The sequence below is a fragment of the Vanessa cardui genome, chromosome 20 (genome assembly GCF_905220365.1).
Source record: "Vanessa cardui chromosome 20, ilVanCard2.1, whole genome shotgun sequence".
Classification (NCBI taxonomy): Eukaryota; Metazoa; Arthropoda; class Insecta; order Lepidoptera; family Nymphalidae; genus Vanessa; species Vanessa cardui.
The window spans coordinates 1,172,044-1,191,881 of NC_061142.1; the positions used below are offsets into that span (position 1 = coordinate 1,172,044).

Below are 19,838 nucleotides of genomic sequence, written 5' to 3' on the forward strand. Positions count from 1 at the left end.
CGTCACCATGAATGAGCCAATAGAGACAATGGCGTGAAACGTCAAATGTTGATACTAATCTGTGGAGCCGGATGCGCTGACGGCCGCTCGGAAGCACAACTGGGCTAGGAAATGAGATAGTTCGCAACTCCTCTACGCTGTCGCTTTGATGGAATTGGGACTACGGTGACGCGAGGTTACAATAACCATTGTAACGTGAGACGCTAATTTATACCAGTATGTACACCATTGCCTGAGATATACTATTGTTACGATATTGTGCCTGAAATGTCCGTCTTACAGCATATATTCTCAAGGACCAAGAACATGTCGGTACTTCTTCTAACCGACATTTAGCTAAAGATGTATCTGTTATTTATAAAGATTCACTTGAATATATTTCAACAAACAAACCCTATCTTAAAACAAAATCATACATTGTATACCAAAAAAATCGATGAATATGTATTCACTTATAAAACTTTGCATATCAATACACATCAAAGGCGCCGTGCACCTGCGCGGGCGCACGCGGTCTACACAAACGGTTGGCGAAATGAAATAAAATGAAGTGAAATAAGATAAAGTGAGGTAAAAAAGACGGTATGTATGAGGTCCTATTGGATGCTGAATGGAACAGGGCTGCAGCTGAATCGTTTTCATTAAAGGACAACATTTTTAAATATTAATCATCACTCAAAGAATTAAACAAATGATTAAAGACCGTATTTTTATTTGGACATAATACGTTGTTTCAATAAAAATTGTTAAATAAAAAAAAAACAATAAACACAACATTTGAAAAGGGAACGTTCATATATTTGTGTAAGAAAATTTCACTATCAACATTTATTAGCAAGTGTAAGTGCAACGTAACTGAACGCCGTTTTAAATCTTACAGTAGCGTGCGACAGCCCTATGCTTCAATTTAGCCCGTTTTGCATGTGGCTCGTGCAATAAATAAGCTCTGGGACTGAAAAACCGACACAGAACAGGTATTGTGTTCACGTCAACAGCTCCACGTAGCGGAATACGCAAATTGACAATGGGTTATATATCGACTTATATATTTCATTTTTCGTGTTAGAAAAAACGTCGAATAAAATTCTGCTTTAGTTGAATCGGTTATAACTAGTTATAGCTGATTTGGTAATGGTGTTCGTCGTGATTTTAGGGTGTTTTTTTTTATTTTATTCTAACATTCATTTGTTGATTTTGGTGTTTTGACGCATCGTTTTATTTATGCTTCGAAGATAATTTTCTTGTTATTACTAGAAGTGTCGTTTTTTTTGTTGTAGATAAATTAAGGCTGTTTTCATACAGCGCGGCAATAAATAACGCACCGTCCGAACAGACGCGTTGTATTGTGCTCGTGTCACCGGTTCATTCCGGTTACACGTAGATGGGGGAATTTATTGGTTAACATATTTATTGTACAATATATTATTTTAATAGAATTTGTTTTGGTTTAATTGTTATAGTGTTTCGGTTTCTATGCATCTATCTTTGTATATGTGTATATATTTCAGATGTAATTTCAAAAAAGCCAAACGAACGGAGTGAATATTAAAAAAATACAACTATTAGTATTGGTTATTATTTTTTGACTTTGGTTTCGAATTGTGTCGTGAAAGTAGCTAAGTAAGCTAAGTAAGCTCTCCAAATTTAAGTTATCACTTACAGTGCGTCTCAGTTACTGCGCTTTTAGGACATGAAGTATCTATTACTTAATTGGACATAGTACAGAGTAACCAATCAGACACAAGTTTCAACACATCATTTTTTAAAAGGCGAAGACAGAAAAGTACACACAGAAATCACAGAGAAATGATATAAAGCCACGCGCACATTATAACTCACGCGCGACATAAAGGCGGGCGCAGACCGGCGATGATTTACCGCGCGTCGATATCTGCTAGATGCGAAATTTGTCACGCGATAACGGCTGTTTATGCGAAGCCGTGTCTCGCTGCTCTGCGGCCCTTGATAATGCAGATTATACACGATCCCAGTTGTTTTAGGAATATCATTACGGTGATTTAGGAGTTTTGTTTTAGTATTCACTGATTTATTACTTTAGTGCCGAAAAAATGCTCTTGTGGTCATATTCTTAAGAAATATATTGTTAGAAATCCAAAACCATTATATTTGTTAAAGTATTTACTAAACAGCAAATATTTAAGCCGTTTGTAAGACGATATAAGCCATTGTTACGTACGATATTATTAAAAAAAAAATCAGAGCCGAGAGTGACAGTGACATCGTCAATATTTATTCAGCGGCGGCCACACGCGGCGGTCGGCGTGGAAACGCGAACGTTTATTTTCGGTTCGATTCAGAATCGAATGAATCGATTATTATTTATTTCCTCGCGGCGCTAATCAAGGTTCGCCGTTTAATTTATGTGCCGAGCCGTTTCAACTGACTATATTCACAGCTTTGCCTTTTAGTGCTATAATTTTAATATATGACGACTAGGCTTTTTGATATTAATAGTCAATTTAAAACGATTATTTTGATGTATCGTTCGGTACGGGGTATTCTGTTAATTAATTTTGCTTTTGCTAAAGTATCATTCTTTATCGATAGTTTTTTTTAGTGCCGTGAGTGGTCTATATGTAGCTCATTAAAAAACAAGTAAAACACAACATGCGTTGTCCCACCAGTTCGCTTCACTTCCCCAACGATTGCTACATGACCTTTGCCTGGGGCGGTGAGGAGGTCGCGTGCGAGGGCGGAACTCCCGCCTTCGGACTCCGTTGACACAGGTTTGGCGGGGCTCCCGTCTTGTACTGTGACACCTAGCTCGAATCGAGGATGAGGTTTTTGTACCGTTGCCCTTACAATGTTTACCGATATATTGGCTCAAAGTGAAGTAGTTAATCGGCTGTAGGCTTTTTAGAGACACTATAATTGTCATATTGACATTAATCGTAGATGTATGTAGTGGTTAGAACGCGTACATCTTAACCGACGATTGCGGGTTTAAACCCAGGCAAGCACCACTGAATATTCATGTGCTTAATTTGTGTTTATAATTCATGTCGTGAGGAAAACTGCATGTGTCTAATTTCATCGAAATTCTACGTGAAAACGATGAAATATGTTTCAAACCTTCTCCTCAAAGGGAGAGGAGACCTTAGCCCTGCAGAGGAAACCGAAAACAGCTTTACAGGCTGTTAATGTTGTTGTAGATGTATCTTATATTACAAAATGAATGTTTCATCAGTAAAACTTACTTTGAAAAGTCGATTCGAATAAATTCAGTGATAATTTATTCAGATTGAGAATTACAAATACTGACATATATTAAACCAGTGACGTTAAATGTAATCAAAGCTTAAACTAACTTCAGAAGAGAAAATTCAAAAATAATAAAAAGTGCATTGTAATTTATCGGTTATCAGGGCAATTATTTCAGGGGTAGGTACTTAGATAATATAGCGATGGAATATGCACATCTCAATACAAGAAAGCGTCTGATCAGGGACCGACCTCTGAACCGAACCGGCATGTCTGTCCGAACGACCGACACTCAATAAATCAGGACCGAGCAAGTGCTGGCCAAATGAATGATGGATACTCAACACTCTACGGGGTTATTGCGGCTTTGAATTCGAAATTCGAAATAGCTATCTCGATACTAAACTCGCTTACGATTAAGCATTAAGATAAATATCAAGACGTAAAATTTTGTCGTTAAATTGGACATATCTATCAGTTAGAATTATAAAATAAATGCTCGAAGTGATCGACGAACACGATTCCCTAATAAGGGGAAAATAAATTGTACCTTTTTTATTTGCAAACCTAAATTGCTATAATCAAATCAAAATCATGAATGGTCGTAACTCGAAACACCCCAATTACAAAGCACGAGCCGTCCAAAGATGTTTTTTCTAATCTTCCCACGCGCTATGTTCGCACGTAATTATAGGTTCAACTCGGTAATAACACATCGCTTCAATAAAATTGTATATCATTCGGTGCCTTTCCCCGCGAACGGAGCTTGATTAGGGCCGCCATCTTGTAGGCGGTAACACCCGAAGGCGACACGATCCACGATTCCATTTTCAAAAACACTAATCGCCAAATCGAGCACGCGCGCTTTTTCGAACGTGTGTTTTTCAAATTGGGAGCGTCCTTTTCCGTTATTACTGGGCGGAGATTTGACTACTGTCACTTTTGACAGTTGTGATTGACGTTCGTAAATACCACGAGTCGAGTACGAGCTTGTTACTCGGCTCGGAAAGGTAAGAAACGATATTATTAAGACCGAGAGCTTTCGATGTCACTCGCCGTTCATTGATATCGCTATAGACAATTTTGATATCAAAGTGAAGGTTTTAGGGTGTTTTTTCGTCGGGGGAAGTTTTTGGGCACGATATTAATTAACTCGCGGGCTCGTGCGGTGCAGATGAGTGCATATTGAAACGTCAGCGTTTCTTTTGCTTCTCATTTTCGGTCCATTCCAATATCCTTCACGTCAAGAGTGAGACAGGAGCGACGGTGGGCAGTGGAATTTTTTAAACGATAAAATAGAAAACCGCCTGTTTTTCAGGAAATAGACACGAAATTGAAATTTCCAATTTTGTTTTACATGGTTACTTTGCGTCATGTCAAACAGAAAAACGTCGGAGCGAGGAAGATGAACTTTTAGAATTTTAAAAATGTATGCCTACATTAAACGTTATTTATGATCTAGAACTTCAAGTTTAAAATACTGAAGTTGTTACAATAAGAAAAAGAATATATTAAACGTGAAAACTTAAGAGAAACGGTATGTACTCTGATTTATTTAAATTGTTTTATGCTTCGAGAGAATCATTGTGAACGCGTCGTCGCGAAATGCACTCACAATTAATATCAATTGCTACACATCATGCGTTAATGATGCAGAATGCATGTAAAAACTTTAATCCAAGAAATGAACGGGGAATTCATTCATTCATATTCATAGTGGCGGAACGGGAGAGGCTTTCACGAAAATGGCTCGGTGTCTAGGAGCCGGATGAGATGCATGAATATTAACACGGAGTACCAGGCAGCCATAACTATATTAGAGGTAGGTAGCACAGTGCATGCCAGCGGTAGGGGCACGTTTGAAGTTGCGCCGAGCAACGTTCTGAAATTTGACATTTTGACAGCTCTCCGACGGCGGCTGCCTTGCCACCCTTCCCCCTTGCACCCTACAATGTTCCATAGCGCCATCCCGCTCACGACTCCCGTTTCTGCAACGTCTGACTTCTGATGTGAATTGTTAATGCATCGGTAATTGATATTATAATTTTGATAGCCATTTCAGTAGTAATGGCGCCTTCAAGTTTGAGACCTTAGTGCATTGCTATAAGATTTTTAAGCAGCTATTATCAAAAAACTTGTAAAGACGATGTTTGTAGTCACATCTTTAGACATTCATATACAAACAAAGTTTATTATGCGTGGATTGTTATTGAATGCATAAATTCAATCGAATATCATTGTCATAACGTATAGTTTTTCAATAAAGCTCTCGAGAGAAATGTAACCCGTGTCCAATGTAACAGAACCTTAACGTGAAAGACGTCACATCCGACAACGTCCGAACACGTGCTGACTAATCACCTAGACTAGACCAGAAAATAAAAGCCGCAGCAGACAAAAAACCGGCGACAGGCCTGTCAATCGCCTATCGGTAATGGAAAAAAAACGAAAAAAACATTACAAAAACCGTATTTAAGGTTTAAAATAGAGTGTATCTCGCCTGTAAGCTACCCAAATATGCACTATTCAGATTTTAGGTGGAAAAACGTTAAAAGGAAATAGTGCCGTCAGTCGTCATTGTTTAATAGTTAAATGAATGTGACATGCAAAAAATCGAAGACATGGAATTCGCTTTACTTTCAGAGACTTTTACGGTAGATTAAAAATACGACGAGCTGATGTCTGAAGCGAGTGGAAAATTAGTGGAATGGATTTTGACTCTTGATACATTTAACACGACACTTGAGCCTATCTTTTATTCAGATAAAATGTTTATAAATGTTTTCTCAAAATTTATATCAGTTAAAAATATATTAGTAATATTCCTACCTATTGAGATAGGCTTTTTATTATAGAATCACTTGAAGGTAGGAGTTCAAGGCAATCTATTTTGCTGGAGTCAAAACTTTTTTGTCAAATATATTTTTTTATTTCTGTCACTTATATTTTCTCAACAAAACCTCTAAAATTGTCCATGAAATACTGGCCAATTACAAATCATTGGAGAATTTTTGAAAAAAAAAATACATCGTAGTATATGGAAAAATACATTATTAATCGGAGATTGAATACATCAAAACCTTGCCCATATAACATTCAACTGATATTCTCTGTAACCGGTACGTCGCATCTACACGAGATATAATCAGACGAAACAGGAAAATTGAAAGTGATTATACAAATGCGTTTAAATGCAAATCGTAATTAACAGTCGACCTTAGTGGTGTAATTATCGTAAATAGCGAACGATGCATGTACATCGTTATTTACTTAACATTTCCAGTCCTTGCCCATCCCTATGTGAAGATTTGCTATTTTAATCTACCTAATGTGTTTGTTATGCGATACCGTTGTTTATGGCCTGCTGTGAATTAACTGTATAGGAAATTATTTTATATAGCTCTTAATTAAGTCTACTTTGTATTTTTTGTTTCTTTTCAAAGAAATATATATTTTTATTATTGAATATAAATTCTTTAAACACGTTTTTGCGTAGGACTGTACTGGAATACGTATCCATGATGATATTATTAATATTAATGATATAGTATATTTTTCATGAAAAACTACATAAATAGGTGGATACCGTATGGATTACTACGAAATGCCAAACTTCACATAAAAAAACATTACGTCCGATAAAATTTCCAGGGCTGAGGCTATGAAAGCCTTTCAAAAATGATTTTTGGACGAACAAAACAGTTTAAAAGAGTGCACATTTTATTCGGCGCGAGATATCGCGCTCTGCGTAAAAATCAAATTTTATTGACGTTGGCGCCGCGTGCGACATTTTTTTGCACTGCACTGTATATGTTTTTTTTTTCGAAACTTTTTAAACCATTTTTATTGACGGCAATATAAATTCATACCTTTAACCTATGCCTCTTACTGCGAGCGAATAAAACGAAATGAATCAGTGCGGCAATTTAGTTGGATTTTGTTCATTTTTCATCCAGTTCACCAACTCCTGAATGTTTCGAAACAATCAATTCAGTTTCGTTACTAATTACCTAGAAACGAATACAGTGTTAGCTATATTTAACTAGAGTACGGAAAATCAATGAAAAAATAGACCGAAATCCTTCACCTACTTATCAAATATTACTCGCCGAAATCGACAAGGCAACAGAGCAAAGACGAGTTTTGATATCTTTGAATCATTGCAAATGTTGTCAGAGCGTTTGTACAAAGCAAGAAGTTACAAAGCGTGCCTCGAGGCGTACGTAAGAACGCGCCTAATCAAACGGAGAGAGTCCCGTTTTCACTTTGTCTGTAGTTTCTTTGAAGTCAGCTGTATATCTCCAGGTACATGATATTGTAAAGAAACGTTTTGTTCGAGACAGGTGACTTCGCTTCGAGCACGTTTAGCTCTGCTGGTTATTTAACCCCGCTACATATTGCGGGCATTACCGTCTCTTCAGACGAGGTAATCGACTACGGTACTGAGGCTGACTCTTAATTTGAATTAAGCATTCTACGTAACTCACGAAATTTGATACTTCTTGGTAAGTATGAAAATATTAACGTAATAAATAAATATAAGACAACATCACATACATTACTCTGATGCCAATGTAAGTAACTAAAACACTTGTGTTATGGAAAACCAGAAGTAATGACGGTACCACAAACACCCAGACCCAAGACAATATAGAAAACTAATGATAAAATCTACATCGACTCAGCTGGGAATCGAACCCAGGACCTCGGAGGTCGTCAAATAGATAATGTGCTTGTGAACAACAATACAAACAAAAACAAATACATCTATAACCTGATAGTAGTAAATATAATATAAACCAAAGAAATACATCAAACATGAAAAAATTAAATACAAAGAGGAAACAGAAAATGATCGCAAAATACAATAAAGCATATGTTTTTGCAAGATCTACATTAGAGGATGAATTATATAATATAGAAATTACTGAGCGGGATCACCCGCTGTAGCGATTGTGCCTCGACGCGGCCAGGAACACGATAAACCTAATCAAAAGACAATACATAAAGACGCGCAGGCCTCAAACCAACCTTACAATATACGATACGTTTGTGGTACAAGTTATGAGAGGTCACTGTTTGAACCCACTTCATTTCTAGGTACATCACATTTTGGTAATTATGACGTCATACCCACTCATCAAACGATTTCATTGCATGGATAAATTTTAACTGAGTGTGCATTAAAATTGTTTTTGGCGTATATAAGTGTTTTTATATTATTCATACAAGTTGCAATGCTGCAAGCTACAAGTGATATTATTGCAATTTTTAGGAATCGTTCGCTTCCCGTCGGTTCCCGTCGCTTGCGTCACGTCGGTTCGGTCTCATTGCGCCGATAACCCTGTCAGCGGCGTGACGGAGTGCCGCGTTATCTACCCATTGTCCGCGCCATTGTTGTACCCTTCGACGTCTTCATGCCAGTGTTGCCGCTTTTTAAAGGGGAAATTTTAATTGTACGGGGAGTCTGGGAAATGATCTGTTCGATGTCTGGGATAAATTAAATTTTAGATAGGGAATCTATGTTTTTTTTTTAATTGTGTTCATTTGCAAACGCATGAAGTATTGTTCTTAAATAATAAATCTATTTTACGTTCTATCTTGATTATTTTTTTCTTACGGAATATAAATTACAGAGTCTACGGTAATAAAGTAAGTTAATCTATATTTATAAGACAAAGGCAAAGAAGATACAATGTATATAGCATAAGTTACAATAATTATACCCCTCGCCAGCCAAGATGATCTTTAGAAGGCATTACTTAAAGTTGATTGGCGATTCGCCAGCCAGCTGCCTAAGTTTTGATTGGTCCTTGAATGTAGGTACTACGTCTGAACTGTTTTTGTTCACCTCAAGAAAAAAAATGTAGTCAAACTAAAGCTATAAATATTATTTATTTCTTAAACATCTGTTGCAGTTGATTTTGTTAATAAATTCACGTTAACAACATCCAAAATATTCCAATTAACAAATCATCTTATAAATATATACCTATCATTATATCGAACGTTAATAAAATCTTATTAATTAAATTCATAAGCTGTGAATACATTGTTAGAAATAAAGTACCTTACATAATTCTTATTCACACGAACTCTCTTTCGAATCGTGAAAGAAATCTAGCAATTTAAGCCTATTAAAATTGCACTTAATTTCCATATCAGAATCGCTATTTTAAAAGCACACGTTATGTTGCAATGTAAATTTAACACGAAACAAATGCTCCTCGAAAGTATTTTATACATTTTGCTTTTGTATCATAAACGTGCCGTCAGAAATGTTACGTTAAATTTATATGTGAGATAAATAATCTAGGTAACAAACCCCTTCACGGCATTAATTAAATTTAAGTTTTTTATATTCAATACGTTCATATTTTCGAACGTGATTGTAACAAACCGAGCCGAGATGGCCCAGTGGTTAGAACGCGTGCATCTTAATGGATGATCGCGAGTTCAACCACAAGCAAACTACTGAATATTCATGTGCTTAATTTGTGTTTATAATTCATCTTGTGCTCGGCGGTGAAGGAAACAACGTGAAACCTGCATGTGTCTAGTTTCATAGAAATTCTGCCACGTGTGTGCAACCAACCCGCACTCCTCAAAGGGAGAGGAGGCCTTAGCCCAGTAGTGGGAAATTTACGGATTTAATTTATAATTTACATATTAGGAAAATTTTATTCTAAAGTATTAAAAAGCTTTATCACAATGGAAGCATTAAATATCTAGCAAGTAAAACTCCAGATTTCGATTCAAGTCTAAGTTGCCTGTTTAAATGTAGCTAAAAGTAAATTCTTAGTAATATTTCACCCCTCCCACTTTCAGTTAAACCTGGAACTGCAGGCGTTGAACTTCAACTCGCATGAAATATACCCCCTACTCTCGTGAACTGCATTACGAAATCATGGTTCATTTTCAGCTTTTACTTCATAAAGTTAAAAATATATGGCTGATTTTATGAATAGTAACAACGTATTTTAGAAGATATCGCTTCGAAATTATTTCACGTTAAGATCATTTCGTGACGTTTTTGTGTTTTTTTAGGATTTGTGAATTTTTTATTTGTACGAGACACTGGAATTGTACAGAAACAGAATGAATATATATAGTTAGGCTGTTTTTAGTTGTTATTATAGATGGAATGTGTCCAATTATTGGTAAGAATAATAAATGAATAAATATGAGACAACATCACATACATTACTCTGATCCCAATGTAAGTAGCTAAAGCACTTGAGTTATGGAAAATCAGAAGTAACGACGGAACCACACCCAGACCCAAGACAACATAGAAAACTAATGATAATCTACATTGACTCAGCCGGGAATCGAACCCGGGACCTCGGAGTGGTGTACCCATGAAAGCGGTGTACACACCACTCGACCACGGAAGTCGTCATAAAATAACTTGGATTCAATTCTTCTTTGTTACAGGTGTTTTTCTTAAATAAGAGAAGGATGGGTATTAGTAGGTACCTACGTAAAACCTTGCCTAAATTATATTATCATCATAATAAATGTAAAAAAAGAGTAACAACAAGTTTCTTGCCTGTTCTTCTGGGTGGAATCTACTTCCCGAAACGGTGGTAGCTTTAGCTAAATAGTTGTTAAATGACGATTGAAAAGTGCTTGTAAAAGCTTACTTGAATAAAGTATATTTTGATTTTGATTGTGTAATCTCCCCTAAATATATATGTTTTATAATATATAACAATCTTGAATTTTAAATTAACATGGTTATTTTTATTATTAAAGTTATTGATTTTGGGATATTTATCATGTTTTCCATTTCCATTTCCCATGGTTCATTTCATCATCCCATGGCTATTCCCGAAATTAATAACTTTAATCTTGAATTTGTTTTATTATAAACTAGAATAATAAAACTAAGAGGAAAGTTTGTAGATGTCTAAATAATTACGAACCTCTAAGATAATTGTTTACAAACTGCACCTGCGTACAACTGTCTCGTGCTGGCAATTCTTAAAGTATAAACTTTAAGGCATTGCTGGTGCATTATGAAAATGGCTTCAGCCCCCATCCCTCCCCGACAGGCACGCCCAGGCTAAGTAATTGTTTCATACAGGTCTGGCACCTTTGACGCCCCTTATGTTATTTCAAAATCTATTTATTTAACCTAATTAAGAAATTATGTTGATGTTATAAAAAACCAAAAAAAGTTATCGCTCAAAATTTGTTAAGTTATTTTTGTTTGTAATATATCATTTATTAATAAAGAAATTATTTGAATATATTCATTATTGAGTATCCGTAGTGCTTTAAGTGAATATAAAATCTTTTTGGTTTAATTAAAATTCAACTCGAGCTGTGATCGACAAATAATATCAAATTGATTTTGGAATTTTCCATCTATTCCTAAATGATATTTTAAACTTGCAAAAACGAGAGCCATATCTTCGGCTTTAAAGGCTTTTAAATTTAATAATATGCCCGTCTAGACAGCTCACGGTGCGGCGCGTAAATCCGGGATGACGTCACTTCCGTCCAATTCCGCTAATGGCGGCTTAAAGTTTACTTATTTCATCCGAGTTATGGAGCGATATTTGCTAAAAGAAATTCTAGGTCACTTCTTGTATAATGTATAAAGAAAAAATAAAAACCTTCTTATTTCAAATTATCGATATGCGACTAGCATCTGTTGACGTGTATTATAACTTTTGGAATCTAGTCGCAGTGAAGCAAATTCCGTAAGAACAATCTCATAACTCGCCGCAGAACACGATCGTGCAATGTGAGACAGTGATGTGCGACACTGACTATAATAATTACAACATTAAGTCGGTTTTCAACATTTGACGAGTGTCACGGAGCACGTAATTATTGAATAGCAACGCTGATTAATATAATGGCATTGTATATATTACAGGAATATGCGTTAAGAAAACGATTCGAGACCTTTTAAATTAATTGTATATACCCTTAATTTCTGATATCCACTTAGATTTCACGGGCTATTTGTTAAAACTTGGGGTCCTAATGCTACGAAGGGATTAAAGTTAGGAAAACTCGAGCAACTGATAGCAGCCCAGCAGAGGTATGGAGGCGGTCAGCGTGGCTAATCGCGCGGACGGCGTTATCGCGCCAGGGGTAATCACCCGCCGGCCGCTGATTAGCTAAGCTCCTGCTGCCCCCTGGCCAGGGCAGGGAATTATGCAGGCACGACTTGCTCCAGGCGGAGAAATGAGATAGTGGGGATAAAAACGGTCCTTCGAGTCCGACTTGGGACCGATCGATTGCTAATTCCGAATTAATTTGATTTAAATGGCTCGGACGACGCTCGGATTATTCCAGTTGCTAACATTGTTATTTGATGACGAAATGTAAGCCTTAAAATAAGTATTGCGCATACTAAGCGTCATAATATTTCGCTGAGGTATTTCGCAATATCTCAACCAAGAATTATTATAGATTCTTCTGAGTCAAACAAGCCTCAAGTATGCCGTCAGTCATCGGTCTGAGGGTTTGTGGTAGCAATTACCAGTTTCCTGTCTGAGATAGTTCCCAGTTATTTCGCTTTAGTGCTGTAGATGTGTTTACGAAGATATATTTACGTTTTCTAAATGTTTTCCCTTGAAGACAAACTTCAACGCGTCTGATAGATTAGTTAAGTTTGTCGATTGTTACAGTAAGTGCGTTTTAATTCTAAAAATATATATCAGGTGTTGTTTCGCGTCGAATGTTATTTATAGCCATAAATATCGTTTGAACATAACGCATTATAGCGCGACTGTCAGACGACCACCTGACCGATAATTCACGGGATGCAAATGGTTCATTATCAGCGGTCCGCACGCTCGCCTATGCAAATGTTTATTAAAATTAAATAATTCGGCCCTGTCCTGTTTGCATAGGGCTGCTGCTGTAACGGCACCGCGAATAAAACTTTCCAACTAATAAACGAACTTGTCTAAGTTTTTCGAGATAAAGTACCCGTGACAAATATGAGTTAGTTTAAATCTGATATTTTTTTCATTCAAAAGCCAGACAGAGTTAATACTTTCATGTTATAGATTAATATTAATATTATTACGTGAAATATTTTTCATTTTGTTACCTTTAATATCTATACTTACTTACTTACTAATATTATAAATGTGAAAGTAACTCTGCCTGTCTGTTTGTAGGTTTTCCACGAACAAATAAATGAACCGATTTTCATGAAATTTGGTGTGGAGGAAGCTTGAACTTCAAGCAAGGATATATGCTCGTTATTTACCTAACTCATGACAAGAAACTCTCTAAAATGTGAGCAAAACCGCGGGCGACAACTAGCATGAAATAAGTTATCCCGATACAACCCTATGCAGCAATGCTCTCAGGCATCGATAATTTTCGATTATTCCTCAGAAATGAAGACGCAATGGATTCTGAAGCATGTTCAGATAACAAGCAAGAATATTATAATGTTACTGCGTTATTAAGTGCATATTTATTCCGAGGTACGGTGTAACGACGAAATGCTCCGAGGCTTTTGTAATATCCGACGCATCGTTATAAAATTCCATGAAATTTGTCAAAACTGTATTCATTTAATTTATAATTGCTATTTAAATTAAATTACTACTTCGAACGAACGAATAACGACAATTTCAATACATATCGAACTGTTTCGAGCTGTCGTAGAACTAGTTATATTTTTAAAGTAAATAGTTGATATAAAGACTTATTCCCAATAGAGTCTCGGCTTATTACGTTGCGGATATAGCGTTCTCGGTACTTTGTTTTCAGAAAAAAGGGGTAAAAACAACCGAGAAACACTTTCAGAGTTGGCCAGGCGAGTTGCGCACAATCCAGATATATTGCCAAGTTAAGATGTGCATCTAAATAGCCTCTGCCGTCCTGGTAGCTAACTTTAGATTACTTGCACCAACTTTACCGACTTCCCTGGGTAAAAGCGGCAAGTTTGCAAGGAAAAATATTCCCGGGTACCCCACTATAGCCCCATTCAGTTCGGCTCAAATTTACTGCACAAGTTCGATACTACAGGAAATTACATTGTAATCGGAATTTAAAAGCAAACACGGTTAATTTCAAAAGAAACTTTTATCGCAATTCATTCTGGACGCAACGCAATGGGGTGTTGCTTTTTTTTTAAATAGTTCATCATTTCACCCAAAATTCTTTTCCGACTGAAAATATTTAACCCTTCTATCCCCATTATCCGATAAACAGTTAAACTACCCTCGTTTAAAAAAGCATCGGACAGCCACCAAGTTACTATAACTTGAAGGGTTCATTCCCTTATTAAAAATTCATCGGTGGAAACACTCAAACCTATTACGAAGGGTCTCTGCGGATCGGAGTAAAGGAAGGTGCATATCTGAAAAGCGTTCAAATTATTGTCGGTCAATACTTAAGAGTTTTTATTGTATTGATATAAAAACAATTATTTTTAGGCTTTATCAAATATTCCTTGTACTTTATGAATATATAAGATCTTCATGAAAGATCATTGGCTTGCGCTGTACCTTTTATAAACTTTAATTTCAACCAAGGTTAAATAAAAGATACGTATAAAGTTTGAACAGAGAAACAATGAAATAGGTCGTTACAATTTTACTGTAAATTGCCTAAATATAACAGAGAGCATTACATCTCAGAGCCGTTTGGGCGCAGGTGTCACACAGACACACTGAATTTGCGCCCTTTTAATATACCTTAGATTTGCAATAACGCTCTGACGTAACACCCTTTCGAATATATTCTGGCAATATAGCCGTGACACGGGAATACATTAATCAAAGAGGCTGAGCTCCGTTCCTGGATTGTGGATATTACGTATCTCTAACTTATGGTGTCCTGGTACACGCACTCATATCACACGGGCTTAGATTATGTTTTCTTTCCGCCTGTCGCCCTTTGTTTTATTTATAGGGCGATAATAATCTCGGTTTATGAGGTAAATTTAATTCGCTTTTTCTTGTTTCGAGAATAGTAGCTGTTATTGTTGTTTAGCTCGGGTGCTATTAACTGTCTCCTCGGTAAATTAAATCTTTATTGAAGTAATCTCTTGAATGGTCATTTTACATGATTGTTTTCGATGGAAGCTACCTCTGGTTGCAAATGTCTCTGGCAAATCAAATGTCTCTGTCCTCTGGCAGTCAGTTGAATTTATTGAATGTCATAATAAAAAAAAATGTGCACCCTTTCTTTTATTCAATATTTATCAAAAACTCATAATATTGTATCTAGGAAAAGGACTTTACGGAACCTTACGGAATATTCCAAATATCATTAATATAATCTTTTTACTGTAATTGGCTAAAAAGATAATGATTTGTAATTAATTACACTATCATCAGTAAAATATCATCTATAAAATTCCAAATCAGCAGAATCACAAGAAAGTTTTCGTATAACAAGACATACCTAATTATAAGAATAACATTTTATGTATATAAAATATAAAGGAACATATTTAGCAAACGAAGTTCTGAAGAGGTAAAGACCGCACTTGACCAATTTTCCTTATAACATTTTGCCTAATCGACCGACCGAATATTACCGGAATAATATCAAGATTAAATAAGCTGTATTACACACAATTACTTATAAACAACAATTCTCGTTCCGACGACTATAGTTAGTCGAGTTGACCAAAATTGCCCGTTCCATATCTGCGTTGAGAATCTAGGGGGTCACTCTGACCCCCTAAGGGTGGGTCGTTAAGATAAGATATCTGGGAGTGGACGGTCTCAGGTTACAGGATGTGGGGTCCAGAATTTCGGACGATCAAGGGTTGTTTGATGTATGTTACTTATCGATTATGTTGTAATACGAAAATTTAAGAAAGACCGACGAAAATATTTGGCCGCAAAAAAGGTATACGGTTAATATCAACAATTTTTTTAAGAAAATTTAACGAAAAAGTATTTGGAATATTTTATTAGTATACACACCCAAACACTTTGTCACTTCTTAATGTCACTAAAACAGTTGAAGTGCCCCCAATATTTAAAAGAAAATTTTAAATCTCAGCATAAAATATGTGCAATAGAATTAAACCCCCATCAAGAGCATCACATTGAATCAAGTGTAAAGATAAAAGCGTGGTTTTTCTCCATTAATTAATACTTGTCATTCGATAGTCATATTTACCCCCTCGGGGCGTTATCGGGGTTTGCATAGGACGCCATGTTGGCATTCGCTATTAAAGGGTTATGTTGAGACAATATTGACAGGACGATTATCTATTTGCCAGTTGTGAGATTACTTCGGTAAAGTTGACGATTGTTTGTCTTGGTACAGATTGTATACTTTTGGGCTTGTAAAATTATACAGGCTGATGTATATTCACGATACTGGGTATCAATCTAACTAATGGGGATGAACTAGTAGATAGAATAGATCATATATTAGTGATTCTGATTCAACACCAGTAAGTTTTACTAATCAACTGAATCCTTGATCGTGCAAACATGTAGACTTCCTAAAATAATGCTAGATTTCGTCTAGGAGTATCCTCATAGTTTCAAGTGTATCAGATGGATTTTGAATCAATCTCAACAAACAAAATTTTTCTTCAAACAAATGTAAGTAGTCTCCTGTTCTATTTAAAATACTTATCGGCATGAATATAAAATTGATACGTATTTGTAAAATATAGCCGTCCTTTTCGGTTTCATAGTGCAGTTTTGCTATTTCACGTACCTACTCTATTTCCGGTAGATCCGAATTTCCTGTCCGTTCCGGTACGGCATTAAGCGTCGACTTAAAAAGTAGGATCTCATGGGATAACCGGAAATGACTTCTGTCGCCCACTAGCGAGCAACGCTGTATAAAAGTTTTGTAAAAAAGTAGGTATTAAATAACATTTAAAATGTTCAAATGACGAATGCATTCAACAAAGGGAGTCTCTTTGTTTTGTTAAACGAATATGGCGTCAAAAGAGAGTTTTTTAAAAGCAATTTTTCGAACAAAACCAACTTTATTTCGTCACCAAATAAAAAAAATCAGTAACTTAATTCTTGCGAGATACCCTTACAGCGTCTCGTCCAATATTAATAAATTCTCATTTCCCGGATTCGTATGCAATTTGCCCCCGACTCCTCCAAGTAAAACTTACGACTCGCCCTTACCCTAAATAAACCAAGGGAAAACCGACTTTCTTCTAGGTTTTTCAACGAAAAACGAACGAAATTGAGTCATAATTTGGACCATCCGTGTTATTGGATTAATTTGTGTTAGGGTAAGCGGGACCTCTGAATAATTCGTAAGTCTTCAAAATATGGCGCTTTAGACGTTGCGAAATTAAAGCTAATGCAACACTTCAACATAGCATGTAATATGTAAATCATGATTATCATAATATAAAATTAATACGTAGATTGCAGTAATATCTTGCATATTCGAAAATAAACATGAGGTCAAAGATTCTATTAGCAATAGATTCCCCATCCGTTTGACATGTTTCCATAATAATCGTAAAGTACCAGACGAACATAACAAAGAAGACAGTGTACTAGCATAAATAAAGTATAAATTCTTTCGGCGCGATTATTCTGCGATGCTTTCATTCCGGTGCGGTGGATCTCAAAGAGAACCCGATACGAACGTAACTCAACACCGCGCTAGGAATTCCGCGTTTCGCCATATCTCCGCGTCTATGATGTCCTGGTGCTTCTATTAATATTATGTTGAGCATGTCATACAAAATTACGATCGTGTGTTTGAAGAGACGTGATTATAACAAAGGATGTTGGATTTTTAGTTCAGTCTCTCCATGCTTGCAACGTAATTTTGTTCTTGTTTTAAATATAAATAGTTTATGAAATGTACCTTTTGATCTAAATTGAATTATAAGATTGAAAGATAATAATGATGGCTGTAACTTAAGTCGGTTCTTTGACAAGGTAATTATTGGATTCAGGAACAGGTGTAGAAGATTCGAAAACAAAAGGAACGCGAGGCACGAAACTCTGCGGGATTCTATCGCGGGATTACCGTGGCCTTATAATTATTTTTAGCCCCCTGAAAGGGCTTAAAGTCCCAAGGTAGGATTTGTTAGGCGTCGTTATTCAATATTATTTCTTGGGAAATTTTCCGAGGGCGCGGCGACACGTACGCAGGTACGTTGCGTGAATCCCGGGAGACGGGATAGATTGATGATTAACGGGATTACATGTGACACTGCGCTTAGTTATGTATACTCTCTATTTTTATGCCAGAATATGACGTCCTATCTGAATAAGATATTGATTATGAAGTAATCTAATTCGTTTGTAAAGACTTGATCGCGTTCATTCACGAGCATTCTCGTAATCTGTTTGGGAATGCAGAATGATAAGGCACATCCCACCCGGATCAATGAAATTCAAATTCGAATGGACTAGATCGCAAAGTTTTAAAATTCATACCGTTTACAGTCACGGACACTCGGTTGTTACCAATATTGCATGCGCCGCACTGAATTTAAATGGGACCACGCTCGACGATTTCCAACTAGCGAGATCACATCTCCTTTTTTGGTTTTATAACCGAGCAATACCGAATTAGCCGGCCGGCCGTTGGATTCAATCACTCGTGTCCCGTCGTGCCGCGACACGACACCGATCTGTGTAATCGCAAATCAAACGTCCATATCTGGATCGAGAAGATTCGAACGTGTGACATTGAATTCATTTGTTCCGAATTAATAGCCGAGCGGGTATCGACGCGGCGCGCGGCGCGTCGCAGGTGTCGCTGTCAACGCGCGACGCTCCATTTCCCGCAGCGTAATCAAATGAATATTACAAACATCACGGCGACAGCTATGCGCTATGTGGGCCGATGCGCTTTTTGACGGCAATTTGAAGTATTGTCTATGTCCGACCGCATTTGCGACGCGCCGATCATATCGCGACCGAGCAATTGCACCCGCGTTGAGGTTCGACGTGAAATACGATTCGCATAGCTAAATAATGGAGAGCAGACTTCAGCGCCACATCGACGTGTACCGACCTACGCCGGAACTGTGTTACGGCGGCCCTAATGAAAGCACTTAGCACTAAGCGAAGCAATTATAAGTAATTTGGAGCGCGGTAATGGACGCGGACAGGGACACGCAAAAACCCGCGAAACGGAACGTTAAAAGCTCTCTAATTCGATTGTCGACGGGTACCTACTTTTTTGAAGTCGAACTTCGAACGCTGCCGGAAATAAAGCGGATTTTGAGTTTTAGAAACGAACCGAGTTCGCGACTTCGGACATAAATCCTCGGTTCCTTCACCGAAGACGCGACCAGTAAAAGCTTTTCCGTGGCGCCAATTAAAACTCTTTCGCGGAGCATTCGCGGAATTCACAGCTATAAAGAAAGTAGGATTCAAGCGGTCGGGAATGAAATAGAAATACCAGGCTCAGAGGACTTTCCGAGCGTCACCTGAACCGACTGCGCCGAGCGGAGCGCCTTCGGTGCTGGTGATTTATGGGCGCGGATCCGGACCGATAATGAAATTGCACCCCCTCACCCCGCCCCCACCGGTCGCGAAGAAAGCCATTCTAGAAATTACTACGCAACGCTGTGCACTCGCGACGACAGAGGAACAGTTCCCGGTAACGTCTTATGCTAATGTTTATTTTTTGCCATCAATCACAATGATAAAACGCTGAACTCC

General features: G+C 37.1%; 1 protein-coding gene across 6 annotated transcripts in view; it reads right to left on the reverse strand.

Annotated features, from left to right (window-relative positions):
* The window catches only part of LOC124538672 (homeobox protein homothorax), a 243,659-nt gene that overhangs the window by 66,182 nt on the left and 157,639 nt on the right, over positions 1–19,838 (reverse strand). The gene's annotated exons all lie outside the window — the stretch shown is intronic.